At 42.6% G+C, this 15,709-nt stretch overlaps 1 protein-coding gene across 1 annotated transcript in view; it reads right to left on the bottom strand.

The window, feature by feature from the left end:
• Window positions 1-15,709, bottom strand: part of shank2b (SH3 and multiple ankyrin repeat domains 2b) — a 1,185,964-nt gene that overhangs the window by 1,092,505 nt on the left and 77,750 nt on the right. Inside the window, exon 2 of the mRNA XM_073049802.1 lies at window positions 7,133-7,187. The gene's annotated coding sequence lies outside the window, so the exon portion shown is untranslated. The remainder of the gene's footprint in view (window positions 1-7,132; window positions 7,188-15,709) is intronic.

The raw sequence follows: 15,709 nt of genomic DNA on the forward strand, positions 1-15,709 counted from the left end.
GAAGTGCATTCCATGCAATAACCACTTTCTGTGTAGAAAACTTACCTCTATTCCATAGCACGTTCTACCTTTCTTTGCAGGACATGCTCTCAACTCCAGGCAGCATCCTGCTAAATCTCCTCTGCACCCACTCTAAAGCTTCCACATTCTGACCAGACCTGAACGTGTCTTGAACTTGCCTGATGGAGCGTCACATAACAACTATCTCAGAGTAAAATCAATGTTCAAAGTGTAAAGTACATTTATTATCAGAGTATCTATGTCACCATATACTATCCTGACATTTATTTTCTTGCAGATATTCACAGTAAAACAAGGAAATACAATAGAATCAGTGGAAAACTACAAAGACTGACAAACAACCAAAGAACAAATGTTTTATTAAAGCAAATAATAAATAAATAAAGATAGATAGATAGATAGATAAATAGATAGATAAATAATGTTGAAGATATGTGTTATATAGTCCTTGCAAGTGAATCCATAGGTTGTAGCTGTTCAGTGTTGATAGGAGTGAAGTTTATGTTCCTTTATTTCTGGCAATCAACTTTCCAAATGAGCGGAAGGTTGGTGCATACAATGATACACCATTTAAGCAGCCGACACAGTTTAGGCTGATAGCAATCCCATCAACAATCAGACTGAATTCATGAGTCAGAGAGCGGTGCATCTGAGGAATCCATCACCACAGATGGCTGTGGACACCAGGTCATTGGGTACTTAAAGCAAAGGTTGATAGGTTCTTGATTCGTAAGGGTGTCAAAAGTTACAGAGAGAAGGCAACAGAATGGAGTTTAAAGGAGGTAATAAATGAGCCATGATAGAATGGCAGAGCAGACTCGGTGGGCTGAATGGCCTAATTCTGCACCATGTCTTATGGAATAGATAGCAGGCACGTGTCACAAGGAAGAAACAATCTGCAGATGCTGCAAAGCCAAATAAGGCGCACAAAATGCTGAAGGAACTCAGCAGGCCAGGCAGCACCTAAGCAAAAGAATACAGTTGACGTTTCGGGCTGAGAACCTTCATTAGGACCACCAAAGGATCTCGGCCCAAAACGTCGACTATATCCTTACCATAGATGCTGCCTGGCCTGCTGAGTTCCTCCTGTGTGTTGCTAGCACAATAATGAACCCAGGTGTGTAATTATGTTTAGGATAATTAGGAATTAATTTTGATAGAGAGTGAAGTTAATATATTTATCCGTGAGTGGACCTCAGAAACTCCGGAAATGATCTGTACTGTTAGATCATTAGCATCCACTATTCCAGCAAAACCATCTTCAATTATACAGTGGCATGCAAAAGTTTGGGCACCCCTGGTCAAAATTTTTGTTCCTGTGAATAGCTAAGCGAGTAAAAGATGACCTAATTTCCAAAAGGCATAAAGTTAAAGATGATACATTTCTTTAATATTTTAAGCAAGATTACTTTTTTTAATTCCATCTTTTACAGTTACAAAATAACAAAAAAAAGTAAAGGGCCCGAAGCAAAAGTTTGGGCACCCTGCATGGTCAGTACTTAGTAACCCCCGCTTTGGCAAGTATCACAGCTCGTAAACACTTTCTGTAGCCAGCTAAGGATCTTTCAGTTCTTGTTTGGAGGATTTTCACCCATCTTCCTTGCAAATGTTCTGTGAGATTCTTGGGCTGTCTTGCATGCACTATTCTTTTGAGGTGTATCCACAGATTTCCGATGATGTTTAGGTCGGGGGACTGTGAGGGCCATGGCAAAACCTTCAGCTTGTGCCTCTTGAGGTAGTCCATTGTGGATTTTGAGGTGTGTTTAGGATCATTATCCTGTTGTAGAAGCCATCCTCTTTCCATCGTCAGCTTTTTTACAGATGGTACGATGTTTGCTTCCAGAATTTGTTGGTATTTAATTGAATTCATTCTTCCCTCTACCAGTAAAATGTTCCCCGTGCCACTGGCTGCAACACAAATCCAAAACATGATTGATCCACTCCCGTGCTTAACAGTTCTTTTCATGAAATTCTGCACCCTTTTTTTTCCAAACAGACCTTTGCTCATTGAGGCCAGAAAGTTCTATTTTAACTTCGTCAGTCCACAGGACATGTTCCCAAAATGCATCAGGCTTGTTTAGATGTTCCTTTGCAAACTTCTGACACTGAATTTTGTGGTGCGGACGCAGGAAAGGTTTTCTTCTGATGACTCTTCCATGAAGGTCATATTTGTGTAGGTGTCACTGCACAGTAGAACAGTGCATCACCATTCCAGAGTCTGCTAAATCCTCCTGAAGGTCTTTTGCAGTCAGATGGAGGTTTTGATTTGCCTTTCTTGCAATCCTACGAGCAGTTCTCTCGGAAAGTTTTCTTGGTCTTCCAGACCTTAACTTGACCTCCACCGTTCCTGTTAACTGCCATTTCTTAATTGCGTTACGAACCGAGGAAAGCGCTACATGCAAAATGCTTTGCTATCTTCTTATAGCTTTCTCCTGCTTTGTGAGCATCATTTATTTTAATTTTCAGAGTGCTAGGCAGCTGCTTTGAGGAGCCCATAGCTGCTGATTGTTGGGACAAGATTTGAGGAGTCAGGGTATTTATAAAGCTTTGAAATTTGCATCACCTGGCTTTTCTGAACAATGAATGTGAACAAGCCATAGACCTAACAAGCTAATTAAGGTCTGAGACTTTGATAAAAGTTATTTGAGAGCTCAAACCTCTTAGAGTGCCCAAACTTTTGCATGGTGCTCCTTTACTTCTTTTCCACTCCAAAATTGTACAAAACAAAAATAATACACTAATCTTGCTTAAAATGTTGAAAAGAATGTTTCATCTTTAATGTTATGACTTTTGGAGATCAGTTCATCTTCTACTCACTTAACTATTCACAGTAACAGAAATTTTGACCATGGGTGCCCAACCTTTTGCATGCCACTGTAACTTTATTTAAAAGATATGTGTGTGAGATTATCACCAAATTCTCTTCCAATTACAAGCTTCCTAATAGCCTTGACTATACACTTCATTTATCTCTGAAGAAATTATACTTAATGCGCGTCAACTTGACACACTGTACAAAGAGCACAATTTAGGTGTCTATTTCCCATTTTAATCTATTAATGTTAATAAAAAATTCATTCCAGTGTCACCAATCATATTCATATTGACCTTAGTCATCAGTTGTTTTACAGATCTAAAATGTACCCTGGAAGTTGCCGTGCAAGTTGATAGGGTGGCTAAGAAGGCATAAGGTGTGTTGGCCTTTATTAGTTGGAGTATTGAGTTCATCAGCCATAAGACCTTGAAACATAAGGTCAATAGAGCAGAATTAGGTCATTTGGCCCATTGACTCCGCTCCACCATTCGTTCATGGCCAATTTATTTTCCCTCTTCCACAAATTCACTTCCACGAGACATTTGAAGTGTGATTATTCTTGGAAACAGTGCAACCAATTTGCTCAGCGAACTTCCACAAACAGCAATGTGATAACAGTATGGATAGATAACTGATGGACACAGCCGGTTCTTCAAATCTTCCCACCCAGGCTTGCGCCCTGAAGAGGACACAGTCCACCAGAGGCCCAAACCCATGATCCCCTGGGATCGGTGGCTGCCTACTGAGTCATAGAGTGTCAGATCACAATAGCACAGAAACAAGCCTACTAATCTTCCTCTTCCCATCACCTGCATCTGGACTATAGCCCTCTGTACCCCTCCCATCTATGAATCTAACCAAACTTCTCTTAGGTGACGAAATCAAACCCACATCCACCACTTCTTCAGGCAGCTTGCTCCACACTATCACCACCCTCTGAGGAAAACCCTCCTCAGATGCCACTTAAACATTTCACCTTTCACCTTTAATCAATGACCTCCAGTACTAGTCCCACCAACTTCAGTGGAAAATGCCTGCTTTCATTTGCCTTCTATACCCCACATAATTTAGTATACCTCTATCAAATATCTCCTCATTCTCCTATGCACCAGAGAATAAAGTCCTAACCTATTCGATGTTTCCCTCTAACTCGGGTTCTCAAATTCTGGTGTAGGATTTTGTGAATAAAACATGCGAGAGTTGTCTTACGTGCTTAACAAATGCCACAGCCCTTTACTTCCATTAAGTCAAAACCAAAAGCAGTCGCCTTACACTGAACCCATTACGTGAAACATTGTCTATTAAAGTGAACACAACACTCAATGACAATGTTTGTAAATTATGTAAAACAGTTTTGATTCTGAACAATATGTCATCTGTCAATCATTACATTACCCAACACTGGCGACATCCTCTTAAATTTCCTCTTCATTCTTTCAAGCTTCTTGACATCTTTCCTACAGGTCAATGACGAGGATGGCACACAATATTCCAAATTAGGCCTCACCAACATCTTACACAACTTCAACATTACATCCCTGTACTCAATACTTTGATATTGAAAGGATGCCAGGGTTAAATATCCTTCTCAAAATAGTGACAAAACCTCTTTTACATCCACCTGAGAAAGCGCAGAGGGCTTTAACTTTGCATCCTCTTTGAAAAGGTGGAACCACTGGCAATACTGAAAGAGTAAAAGACATACTGTACTTCTGAACTGTAACCGCTGCAGTCTCCAGCCTATAATTTCCCTTTTATGTATGTTCCTTTGAACCAGCTAAATGATCTGGTGCTTTTGCGATCTTCTGGGGGATTTTACAAACTAGACTCTTGAGAATGGAGATATAGCTGGAGTGGCCATCGCCAGGAGCGGTCTCTGCGTCGAAGCCCAATGGCGGAAGACGAACCCATGGCTGGCTCCAATACTCAGCGCTGATTAAAGTGTCAAGTAAGATTAAAATTGAGGAGGAGAGCAGAAAATGTACAGGTGTTCAGTACTATCTGCCTGCATATGGCCCGTCTCCCTCCCTTCATGGTACTACTGTTGGGCAGGAGGTGCAGGAGCTCCTGAACGCTGCCAGGTTCAGGAGCAGCTGTTGCCATCGGGCTCCTCAATGGGCTTCACTCACCTCACCGCTGAACAGGCTCCGCGGCTCTGAACTCTGCAGTTCGTGTTCCATGTGTTTCTATTTCCTTTTTTTACTATTTGCATAATTTGATCAATGTGTCAAGGCCAAGGGCGAAGGATGAGCCAGTATTCAGCTCACTCCTCCATGAGGTTTACTCACTTCGTCGCTGAACTGATTCTACAGCAAACGTCGGCACTCACCCCTGCACTGAACTGGTTCCATGGCTGTGGCCTGCAAATGTCGGACTCCTGTACGGGCTTCGCTCACCCCTGCACTGAACTGGTTCCATGGCTGTGGCCTGCAGATGTCGGACTCCTGTACGGGCTTCGCTCACCCCTGCACTGAACTGGTTCCATGGCTGTGGCCTGCAGATGTCGGACTCCTGTACGGGCTTCGCTCACCCCTGCACTGAACTGGTTCCATGGCTGTGGCCTGCAGATGTCGGACTCCTGTACGGGCTTCGCTCACCCCTGCACTGAACTGGTTCCATGGCTGTGGCCTGCAGATGTCGGACTCCTGTACGGGCTTCGCTCACCCCTGCACTGAACTGGTTCCATGGCTGTGGCCTGCAGATGTCGGACTCCTGTACGGGCTTCGCTCACCCCTGCACTGAACTGGTTCCATGGCTGTGGCCTGCAGATGTCGGACTCCTGTACGGGCTTCGCTCACCCCTGCACTGAACTGGTTCCATGGCTGTGGCCTGCAGATGTCGGACTCCTGTACGGGCTTCGCTCACCCCTGCACTGAACTGGTTCCATGGCTGTGGACTCACTTTCAGGGCTCTGCATACTCTGTGTATTATTTGTTTACATTTTTATCATTTGCACAATTTGTTCTTTTGTTCGCACTTTGAGTGTTTGACGGTCTTTGTTGTGGGGTTTTTTAATGGGTTCTATTGTATTTCTTTGTTTTGTGATTGTAAGTAGATGAATCTCAAGGTTGTAAACAGTATACATACTTCAATAACAAATGTACTTTGAACGCTGCAGTGATCTTCAATCTGTTCCTCAGAATAGTGAACAGACACCAGGTGCTGGTAAGATTAGAATAATTAAGCATGTGATTGGGAACAATGTTCGAAAAAATAGCAATGACTTCAAAATGGAAGATAAAACATCAGAGCACAGTCCAGGCTGTTCAGCCCATGATGTTGTGCAGGCCTTTTAACCTACCCCACGATCAATCTAACCCTTCCTTCCCTCATAGCCCTCCATTTTTCCATCATCCATGTGCGCACCTCAGAGTTTCTTAAATGACCCTAATGCATCTGGCTCAATCACCACTGGCAGAGCATTCCGCACACCTATTCTCTGTGTAAAGATCTTACCTCTGACATACAGTACTGTGCAAATTCCTAGGCACATATATATAGCTCGGGTGCCTAAGACTTTTACACAGTATTGTACTTATTAACGTGGAGTGGAGAGTGAGTTGGTAAATCTGGCAGGGACAGGATGTTGGGAATGGTGAGAGTGGAGCGCTGAGGGAGGGGTGTGGGACAGGTGGCAGAGAAGGAGTACCAGGGGTGGAGTGGGGGAGTGACATGGGTACAGACACTCCCAGCACTGAAGGCACCAGGCAAGATCATTTGATTCCAAACAATTGGTTTATTGATCATTACAGAATGTCTCTCTGGTGCTTCCCACTCCCTCCCCTCTCCCTTTCTCTTTTCCCAACTTTGATTCCCCTTTCCCTGCCCCCTTCCCACTCTCAGTCCACAATAGAGACCCATATCAGAATCAGGTTTATCATCACTCACCTATGTCATGAAATTAGTTTTGTTTAGTGGCAGCAGTACAGTGCAATACATAAGTTACTACAGTATTGTGCAAGTCTTAGGCACCCCAGCTATATATATTTATGTGCCTAAGACTTTTGCACAATACTGTACCAAAAACATGAAAGATTAACTTGCATGCCAGTCCAAACCCATTTCCGACCCACTAGTCGCTGATTGGCCCATTCAAAGGATGTGGCTCTCTCCCACTGGGTGGCTTTTGTGCCATGCAGTTTCAGGAACCACGGGGGTATAAGAAAAGTGAGTGCAAGATGCATTCCCTCTATTCATTAGGGACTCCCATTCAGACTGGGTCGCATCCCGAGCTGAAGGATTATTGGGCAAGTGTGCTGCAGAAAGGAGGGACCACATGCATGTTTAGATAAGTACCTGTTTGCTGAATGTTTAGGGTTATAGGTGTGTCACCTGGAGGGACTTTAGGGACCTGTTGAGTTAGAAGTGACATTGATTGTTCATTTTTTTATTTATTGAGATGCAGCACAGAATAGGCCCTTCCAGCCCTTCAAACCACCCAGCCCAGCAACCTATAGTTTAACCTGAGCCTACACACGGGACAACTTACAATGACCAATTAACTAACCAGCTGGTATGTCTTTGGACTGTGGGAGGAAACCGGAGCACCTGGAGGAAACTCACACGGTTACGGGGAGAACATACAAATTCCTTGCAGGCAGTGACAGGATCTGAACCTGGGTTGTTGGCACTGCAAACCACCAGCAAACCACTATGCTACCATGTCACTCTGTTGTCTTATAAATTAGGGGGCTTAGATGCTTGGTTGAGTGTTGCACTGTTTATAAATAAACAGTTAACTACCTTACTCAGAATCAGTATCATCTGTCCCACTTACCAAACCTGGGAATCTGCTTCTGCATAACAATACCCCTCTACAATCACCTTAACATTTAGCCCCCTTATGTTATCCATTTCCAAATATTTTTTTAAAACTGATTTACTTTAAAGCAACGCACCGAAAATGTTGGAGGAACTCAGCAGGTCAGGCAGCATCTGTGGAAATTAATGAACAGTCAACTTTTCGGGCCAAAACACTTCTCCGTGAGTGGAAAGGAAGGGGGAAGATGCCAGAATAAAAATATGAGAGGAGGGAAAGGTGACAGATGAAACCAGGAGGGGGAGAAAGGTAAAGGGTTGGAGTAAAAGGAATCTGAATGGCCTGGACTGTGCTGTGATGTTTAATGTTCCATTTTGAAGGGCATGGAACTTAGACGATGGTGCCTAACGGTGACTCCGTTGTTTGCATCTTCGGAAACAGCTCTATTTCTATCTCTAATATCTCTACCTTTCCCTTTCAGAGTTCTTTTGAAGACCCTGACCTGGAGCTACCTACGCTGACTTCGGTTCTTTGCGGGAATGGGACCCGCTCTCGGGGTCTCACGAATGGCTGCTGTTCGATACGCCAAGAATGCAGTTTAAGAAATTAGCTCGCCTTCAGAGTTCTGGGCTCTTGTGGTCTGGAGACAGGCGGACTGAAGGTGGGTATCCCTGCAGGAATCCGGTGTGTTGTGGGAGACGGAAGATCGGAAGCAGTGAGCTGGCTGCTGGCTGTGTACCCAGAGACCCGAGTTCTTTGGGCACGGAGCTCGGAAAAAGCAACGCAGTGGAATTTTAACATTGTAAATCATGAAGTTGTTTGTTATGTCTTCTCTCTCACTGTGAAACGGAGACACATCTTTTTCCCTTATCAGGAAGAGAAGGAGCCTGTGGCATGTCGAATTACCGGGTGAACGAGTAGTCTTTGGGGTACTGCAAGTCTGTGTCTTTGCTGCACACTTGAGTGCTTGGTGGCGGGTGCCGATGCTTTTTTTGCTGGTGGGGGGGATCGTTGCTTTGCTGCTGCTTACACGTGGGAGGGAAGAGAGCTGGGGGGCTTTGGGGTTCTAATATTTATCTGTCATTCATTCTTTGGGGGCACTTCTCTGTTTTGTGGATGGTTGCAAAGAAAAAGCACTTCAGGATGTATATTGTAAACATTTCTCTGACACTGAAACCTTTGAAACCTAATAGGAAAGGAGATTGGACCATAGGAGAAGGGGTAGGAGGAGGGGACCGTATCCACTGCCTCTCTGAGTCTTTGAACAGTCTTTCTATTTCAATGACAAGCATAGTAGATAATATGCGCTTATGTGTTAGAAAGTTATGTGTTCATCTCCGAATCCAGGAATGCAAGGACAAAACTAAGGCATCATCTCTTGGAGAAGATGTTAACTTAAATCTCCATCTACTTTTGCAGGTGGACATATGTTGTTGAGACATTATTTTGAAGAGCAATAGAAGAATGAATTCTGCTGTTCTAGCCAATTTTTAACCCTCAGGCAATAATATCGGAAAAATAAATATTCTGTTCGTCATAAGCACAAGGGATTCTGCAGATGCTGGAAATCCAGAGCAATACACACAGAGTGGTGGAAGAAATCAACAGATCAGGCAGCAGCTATGGAGAGGAACAAATAGTCAATGTTTCGTGCCGAGACCCTTCATCAGGACTGGAAAGGAAGAGGGAAGAAGCTAGAATAAGAAGGTGGAGGGGGGGAGGTGAAGTAGTGCCAGTTGGAAGGCGATAGGAGAAACCAGGTAAGAGGGAATGTGGGATGAAGTGAAAGGCTGGGAGGTGATAGGTAGAAGAGGTAAAGGACTAAAGAAGAAAGAGTCTGATAGGAGAGGAGAAAGAGAAAGAGGAAGGGCACCAGAAGGAGATTATGGTCAGGTGAGGAGAAGAATCAAAATCAGGTTTAATATCACCCACATGTGTTGTGAAATTTATTAACTTTGTGGTAGCAGTTCAATACAATACAGGATAGAAAATAAAACTGAACTACAGTAAGTATATGTATGTATATGTGTATTAAATAGTTAAGTTAAAATAAGTAGTGCAAAAGCAGAAATAAATACGAAATATTAGTGAAGTGGTGTTCATGGGTTCAATGTCCAATTAGAAATCAGATGGCAGAGAGGAAGCTGTTCCTGAATCACTGAGTGTGTTCCTCCAGGCTTCTATACCTCCTTTCTGATGGCAACAATGAGAAGAGGGCATGTCCTGAGTAGTGGGGGTCCATAATGATGCCAGCTTCCTAAGGCACTGCTCCTTGAAGGGAAAGAAAGGGGTAAGAGGAGAGCCCAGCTGGGGAGTGGAAAGAGAGAGAATGGGGAGGGGGAGAAATTACCAGAGATCAATGGTCATGCCATCAGGTTGGAGGCTACTCAGACAGAATGTGAAATGGTGCTCATCCGTCCTGAAGGAGACTTCATTGTGACCACAGAGGAGGCCATAGGACAATATGTTGGAATGGGAATGAGAAATGGAATTAAAATGGGTAGCCATCGGGAAATCAACCATTTTGAATAGAACAGATCGAAGGTAATTGACAAATCAGTCACCCTCTGTCAGTCATGTTACTGTCTGTGTGGCTTTGCCACATACAAGTTGATTTGTATGATTCCAAAAGGACAAAATTCAATGCATTTTGAAAATACTTGATTAGTTGTCCAGAGATAATGGGGCAAAACAAAAGGCTCAATGATTGAATATTTCTCCAAATATCAATTTGATAAATAAGGATGATGAATATCTGCACCAATCAGATAACAACCCAGTTTCAGTGTTGACTAACAGGAATTATGAGATTCCATAAATCATAATTTTCAATGATAACAGATAAACAGGAAAGTACACCAAGGTTACAAAAGGTGCTGTATTGAACTCTGGCTGCAGGAAAAGTGTGATGGAAATGAGGTGGGAAGGCTGAGCCCACGCCTTACATTGTATGACATAAACCAGGAATTACATTCCTCTTTCTCATCATGCTTTGAGAGCCAAGAGTTGGAAAGCACTGAACACAGAGCAGTGAACTGTGAAAAGCAGTACAGAGTCAGTAGGTCTGCTCACCAGCAGTGTTTGCGTAGCTAAAGATCTATCCTCGATAACACTTGTCTGTTAGGTGTACAAGATGTTACAAGGCACAGACTGAGTGGATTACCAGAAACATTTTCCCTATAATGGAAATGCTAATATAAATGGGCCATAATTTGAAGGTGAATGGAGGGAAGTATGGGGGGGGGGGGGGTGGAATGTCAGATGTAAATTCTTTACACAGAGAGTGGTGGGTGTGTGGAATGCCCTGCCAGGGGGTGGTGGTAGGGGCAGATACATTAGGGACATTTAAGAAACTCTTAGATAGGAGAATGTATGATAGAAAAATGGAGGATTATGCAGGAGAAAAGGTCAGCTTGATCGAGGAGTAGGTTAAAAAGTCGGCACACATTTGTGGATCAAAGGGCCTGTACTGTGCTGTTCTATGCTCTACGCTAAGAAAGGTTCCTTGTACATGAGTACATGACTGGGCTTTGTCTTAAAAGCTTCCAGTAATATTGATGTCAGCAAGCCTATTTCAAAAGTGTTTGAAATCCCGCAGAGGTTTTTGCACATTAAGTATTCCCCTGTTGTAAATGTACAATTCCTTGGAGACACTCATTCACACTGGGAGCACAGAAGTGACACACTGTAACTACTGAAATTACATTTGATAAGAATTAAGATAAGCTTTATTTGTCACAGGTGTATCAAAACATAGCGTGAAGTGCATCGCTGGCATCAACAACCAACACAGACCAGATATCTGCTGAAGGCAGCCTGCAAGTGTCGCTGTGCTTCCAGTGCCCACAATTTACTAACAATAACCCAAACCCATACATCTTTGGAACTTGGGAGGAAACCAGAGAATCCAGAGGAAACACACACAGTTATGGGGAAGAAGTGCAAACTCCTTACAGACAGCGGTGGGAATTGAACTCTGATCTTAAAACTAGCGCTGTAAAGCATTATACTAACCACTAGGCAACTGTGCCATCCCACCCATATAGATATAGATATATATAGGTAGATAGATAGAGTGCCTAAGACTTTTGCACAGCTCTGTTTATTAGGTCTTTCCAGTTACCAAATAACACTTAACATTACTGAGGCAATAGGAAGATAAGTACTCTCATTTCTTTTTCCCAGCCAATTTACTATTGTAATCAATATACAGAACTGTGCGAAGGTCTGAGGCATCTTGCCTATATATATATGTGCCTAAGACTTTTACACAGTATTGTATAACATTATAGTGCTAAAACTGTAACCACAGCTGAGAGAGAGAAAGAAGAAAAATAAACTTAACAATTATTAGCCATGGAAACAGTACAAATCAGGGTAACGCTGCTACTTCTGTTGTTGAAGTGGGATATTATTTTAAAATTAGTACCTCACAGCCACAATGACACTGCAGTCAGGACAAGGGAATGAGTCACTCTCCATGAGACAACTACGGGGGATCACTGAGGCAGAGAGAAGTAGCTTTCCTTGGTGTCGTTTCTCATTGGCAAATTGACTATTAGAATGTGAGTGTGGTTTACCTTGTGGCAAGGAGTGGGAGAGAGGGAAGTGTGGGATTCCTGTGTCAGAGTGGGACAGTAATGCTGCCAATAGAGTCACAGGCTCACAGCAAAACCCAGTTCAATCCTGATCTTCAACGCTGTCCGTGTGAAGCTTGAATGTTCTCCCTGTGGCCATGTGCGTTCTCACAACGTACTCGTTTCCTCCCACAGGTTTCGATTTTGGTTTTGATTTACTATTATCACATGTACCGAGATACAATGAAAAGCTTGTCTTGCATAACGTTCAAACATACAAGAGAGGGCATATAATAGAACAAAAATTAGTGGGAATTTAAAGGATTGGGAAGCTTTCAAATAGCAACAGAAAGCAACTAAAAAGGCTATTAAGAAGGTAAAGATGGAATACGAAAGTAAGCTAGCCAATAATATTAAAGAGGATACCAAAAGTTTCTTCAGTTACATAAAGTGTAAAAGGGAGGCAAGAGTGGATATCGGACCACTGGAAAATGATGGCGGAGAGGTAGTAATGGGGGCCAATGAAATGCAGGAACAACTGAATAAGTATTTTGTATCAGTCTTCACTGTGGAAGACACTAGCAGTATGGTGGAAGTTCCAGGTGTCAGAGGTCATGAAGTGTGTGAAGTTACCATAACCAGAGAGAAGGTTCTTGGGAAACTGAAAGATCTGAAAGTAGATAAGTCACCTGGACCAGATTGTGTACATCCCGGAGTTCTGAAAGAGGTGGCTGAAGAAACTGTGGAGGCATTAGTAATAATCTTTCATGAATCAATAGATTCCAGAATAGTTCCAGAAGATGGGAAAATTGCAAATGTCACTCCACTGTTCAAGAAGGGACAGAGACAGAAGAAAGGAAACTATAGACCAATTAGTCTGTCCTCAGTGGTTGGGAAGATGTTGGAGTTGATTATTAAGGATGAGGTCTCAGGGTACTTGGAAGCACATGATAAAATGGGCCATAGTCAGCTTAGTTTCCTCAAGGGAAAATCTTGCCCCGACAAATCTGTGGGAACTCTTTTAAGAAATAACAAGCAGAATAAATAAAGGAAAATCAGTTGATATTGTGTACTTGGATTTCAGAAGGCCTTTGACAAGGTGCCACACGTGAGGCTGCTTAACAAGCTATGAGCCCATGGTATTACAGGAAGATTCTTGCATGGATAAAGCTATGGCTGATTGGCAGGAGGCAAAGAGTGGGAATAAAGCCTTTACTGGTTGGCTATTGGTGCTTGTCTGTACTCTGCTGCAACATTCATGAACTCAGTGTCTTGGACTATATTCTTTATTGTGTGACTATATTTTACTGATACATGTGCTTACAGTATGTGCTATAATGTGCCTTGTGCTGTGTGTGACTATTGGTACTGTGTTTTGCAGCTTGGCCTCAGAGTAACACTGTTTCATTTAGCTGTATTCATGAATGGTTGAATGACAATTAAACTTGAACTCGAACCAAAGATTAATCCCACTAGAAATCAGTCCTCTGCCACTGAGCAACCAGTGCAGTACCATTGTGGTTGTGTATTGTATTCAGTTTACAAACTCAGTCGCATTAACTTAACAAAAACAAAATCTTGGAAGCCCATGCAATAACTAAGTGTGCGCTTGGTCCCCTGCTCTAGGACTGTGAGGCCAAGACCAGCAACAATGCCATGTTTAACTTTACTAATCACACCACTCTTCTTGCTCAGATCAAAGGAGGTGAGAAATCAGCATATAGGAAGGAGACTGGAAATCTGGCTGAGTGGTGCCTCTCACTCAACGTCAGCAAAACCAAAGAACTGATTATTGACTTCAAGAAGAAGAAACCAGAGGTCGATGTGCAAGGAGATCAGAGGTGGAGTGGATCAGTAATTTTAAATTTATCATTTCGCAGGATCTATCTTAGGACCAGCACCTGGATGCTATTACAAAGAAGGCACAACAGTGCCTTTACTTTCTTAGAAGTTTGTGCAGATTTGGCAGGTCATCTAAAACTTTGACAAACTTCTATAGATGTACAGTGGAGAGCATCACAACCTGGTATGGAAACACTGATGTCCAAGAATGGAAAAGCCTACAAAAAGTGTTGGATGCAGCCCAGTCGATCACAGGAAAAGCCTTCTCCACCATTGAGCATATCTACAAGGAATGCAACCACAAGATCCATCATCAAGGATCCCCACGATCCAAGTCATGCTCTCTTCTTGCTGCTGCCATCAGGAAGGAGGTAGAGCAACCTTAGGTCCCACATAACCCAGTTCAGTACTATTTATTTATTTGTTTTATTTTTGTAATTACATAGATTGCTTTTTTTGCACCTTGGTTGTTTCTCAGTCTTTGTGTGTAGTTTTTCGTTGATTTGATTGAATTTCTTTGTTGTATTGTGAATGACCGCAAGGAAATGTATCTCAAGATTGTATATGGTGGCATATGCGTACTTTGATAATAAATTTACTCTGAATTTTGAACTAAGTTAGGGTCAGTGTCATTAAACAAGGATGAAATCTTTGGGTCTCTTAGTAGACAATAATGGAAGTAACTTGCAGCAGGCATCAAACAGAAGGCTTCCTTCATTAAATATTGCAGGAACACTCAATCAGAACTTCCAGATTTGAATAATGGATAAGTAATTAAGTCAACAGGAATTTGTGTGGGAACAGGAAATGTCAATTCTGAATTATAATGATGTGGTAATTTTATTCAGTACTCTGTTCGGATTGAGCACAAATACCCAAACTCATTTTTGTACACCTCATGGAAGGTGCAAGCTCAACCCTCTCCTGTGTCTCATTATTGAAGAAACTCTCCGTCACAGAGTTACATTACTGTCCGATTCCTGAATCTTAAAAATGGAAACTGCTACTTCCACAAAGACCATAAGACACAGGAGTAGAAGTAGACCATTTGGCCCATCAAGTCAGCTTCATCATTCCATCACGACTAATTTACTACCCCTCTAAATCCCATTCTCCTGCGTTCTTCTCATAACCTTTGACACCCTTACTAATCAAGAACCTATCAACCTCCGCTTTAAATAAACCCAGTGACTTGGCTGTCACAGTCATCTGTGGCATTTTTTCCACAGATTCACCGATCTCTGGTTAAAGAACTTCCTCCTTATTTCTGGTCTGAAGGGATGTCTTTCCATTCTGAGGCTGTGCCCTCTAGTTTTAGACTCCCCCACTGTAGGAAATTTCCTCTCCATGTCCACTCTATTTAGGCTTTGCAATATTCAATAAGATTTGATAAGATCCCACCCTCATACTTCCAAATTCCAGTGAGTACAACCCCTGAGTCATCAAACACTCCTCATACATTGATCCTTCTACAACATGTCAGTGATAATAAACCTGCTTCTGACTTTGACACAGCAGCCTGCTTGAAAGGTACCTCATTCACAACATCATTCCACCTCTGACACACAGCAGTCAGTACAACCTACAAGATGTCCTGCAGCAACTCTTTAGACAATTCCTTCCAAACTCACAAACACTACCAGCTAGAAAGGACAAGACAGCAAAGGAAGCATAGTGAGAATGAATATCAGAAAG

This window comes from Hemitrygon akajei, chromosome 6, assembly GCF_048418815.1.
Source record: "Hemitrygon akajei chromosome 6, sHemAka1.3, whole genome shotgun sequence".
Classification (NCBI taxonomy): domain Eukaryota; kingdom Metazoa; phylum Chordata; class Chondrichthyes; order Myliobatiformes; family Dasyatidae; genus Hemitrygon; species Hemitrygon akajei.